Source organism: Kogia breviceps, chromosome 3 (assembly GCF_026419965.1).
Source record: "Kogia breviceps isolate mKogBre1 chromosome 3, mKogBre1 haplotype 1, whole genome shotgun sequence".
Lineage (NCBI taxonomy): Eukaryota > Metazoa > Chordata > Mammalia > Artiodactyla > Physeteridae > Kogia > Kogia breviceps.
Window position 1 is genome coordinate 165,943,122 of NC_081312.1, and position 2,728 is coordinate 165,945,849.

Sequence of the window (2,728 nt, forward strand, 5' to 3'; positions counted from 1 at the left end):
TTTGTGTGTGTGTGTGCAGTATGCGGGCCTCTCACTGTTGAGGCCTCTCCTGTCGCGGAGCACAGGCTCCGGAGGCACAGGCTCAGCTGCCATGGCTTACGGGGCCCAGCCGCTCCGTGGCATGTGGGATCTTCCCGGACCGGGGCATGAACCCATGTCCCCTGCATCGGCAGGCAGACTCTCAAACACTGCGCCACCAGGGAAGCCCAGAATTCAATCTTTTAAAAACTTGCCTCATGTTAAAAAATATGAGACACCTGAAGAATGTACATGTCATCCTTGCTCAGGGACCATGTTAATCTTCTCTGTATCATTCCAGTTTTAGTATGTGTGTGCTGCTGAAGTGAGCACTGCATTTATTTTTAAAGCCTTAAGGACATAAGGAGTTCTTTCTGTACTGTCTTCTTTTTGGGGGAAGTTGGAAGCAGGTGTGGACAAGCCATAAACACTCCATTTAGTTGTTAAATGTTTAATATTCTACTCCTTAAATGACTTATATCAAATGCAACCGACATTCATCGTTGTGCATTAATTGGCATATATACAGTGCACTGGAAAATGTTATCCCATGCAAAATTTAGATATGTTTCATACAGCATCATCTCCCAATTTCCAACATCAAGCTATAAAACCATATAGTGTTATGGTCCCAAATGTCACATGTCCCCTCATATATCTGAATGTATTTGTATACACACAGATTCAAATAACTCTTCACCCTCTTTGTCTTTTAGAGCCTTACCAAGTGTTCCAAAATCAGGAAGAAATTCTTGCCTATAATGCTTCCACAACACTGATATTTGCTTCCATAGGGATATGGAGACATTCTTTTTATCTAAGAAATTTTAAAGTTACTCCTCAGAGGTAAGGTAAATAGGTATTAGTATATAATTTGTTGTGATTTCACTTTCCATTTCCTGTTCCTTAAAATTCTTATTTAAAAGTCTTTGGTTAGATTTCCCCTATAATTGAGGTTGAAACCTAAGACTCCAGAATAAAAAATAAAAAAAGTGGAACACTAGGACATTATTCAAGTTTTTGATCAGTGAATTAATGTAATACATAGTCAGAAGACAGGATCCTGGTCTCATAGAGTAATTACTTTAGCCTGAATTCTTGAATTATCTGTTTATCTATGAAAAATATATATATACTTAAAATATTGCAAACGTATCTTACTTCATGCAAAGTTTAGTCAGTAAAACTTTAACTTTAAAATAAATGGAAAATCAAAACACATTTCAAATAATTCAACTCTATTCATTTAGATCTGGCTATGTCATGAAGAAGAAATGTTTTAAAAACTAGTGATTTTACACAGTTTGGTTATCGAGAGCACAAAATAAATTATTCATATCATTTTCAAATACTACTGAATTATGCCATACTTTTATTTTTTTTTTAGCAAGACCTTTTTTGTTTTGGGGGTTTGTTTTCTTTTTTTTAAATAAATTTATTTATTTTTGGCTGTGTTGGGTCTTCGTTGCTGCGTGCGGGCTTTCTCTAGTTGCGGCGAGTGGGGGCTATTCTTGGTTGCAGTGCATGGGCTTCTCATTGCCATGGCTTCTCTCTGTTGCAGAGCACAGGCTCTAGGCATGCGGGCTTCAGTAGTTGTGGCTCGCAGGCTCAGTAGTTGTGGCACACAGGCTTAGTTGCTCTGCGGCATGTGCGATCTTCCCGGACCAGGGCTCAAACCCGTGTCCCCTGCAATGGCAGGCGGATTCTTAACCACTGTGCCACCGGGGAAGTCCCCATGTCATACTTTTATATGAGAATGCAACAGAACTGTGAAAAGAGAGAACCTTGTCCTTTCCTGGTTCTTTAGAATTTCTTTTTGCAAATGTGCTTGATTGATTTAGTTGTCTCATATCTATGGAATATATATGGTTGTCTCAGATCTATGGACTAGATAGATTTATATGGGCTGCTTGTGGGAAACAAACAAAAGATAAATATAAAGAAACCATCTCTAGCTTTGTTTTTTTGCAGATCCACAAATATATCCCTAAACTATATATACAAATTATATCTCTCCATTTAGTAACAAAATGTACTCATGCAAAATTAGAGGTAACATTTTAATAGAGAGAGATTAATGTCCCTTTTAAATTCCTATTCCTACAACTGAATAATATTTTCTTAGTTAATGTTTCTGTGTTGTTAAGAAAATAAAACTTATTGGAAATTTGACATTTGAAAAAATTCTTATTTTTTGGATGCTTGCAAAGTTTAAATCATACGACAATGTGCCCCGGAATCCCCATTCTCGTGTTTCTGTTTTTGTTGCCATTGCTGTTCTGCAATATTTTAAATCATTTCAATGTCAATCAAAAAGGTATATGTGATTTTTAAAAAACAAATGAAAACACATATTATGGTTCTTCAGTATAAATTATTACTTTGCATACATGTAAACTAATTGTATAGTAAAATTATTATGCTTTATTAGTAAGAAAGGCACCATATGGTATAGGCCAAGGTTTTTATAATTTAAAATAGAATACACAGGAATGAATAAGGATGTTCTCCGAAATAAGGGTAATTAAATTTATCTGTATTAATTTCACATATTTATAAAATAATTCACCCCTTTTATTTTAACTTCACTAATACAATCATCTTACCCCACTCATCAAAATAATAATCTGAGGTTTTTTCCCTTCACATAGCCCAGCAAAGTTATTCAGAATCAAAGGTCCTTATTCAGGTGAATACACTTAAAGCCTTC

At 35.7% G+C, this 2,728-nt stretch overlaps 1 non-coding gene across 1 annotated transcript; it reads right to left on the bottom strand.

Annotated features, from left to right (window-relative positions):
- Positions 1-242: 242 nt before the first annotated feature.
- On the bottom strand, positions 243-351 carry LOC131753889 (U6 spliceosomal RNA). Its single transcript, XR_009334957.1, has one exon. It is a non-coding gene; the product is annotated as a U6 spliceosomal RNA (small nuclear RNA).
- Between the last annotated feature and the right edge of the window lie 2,377 nt (positions 352-2,728).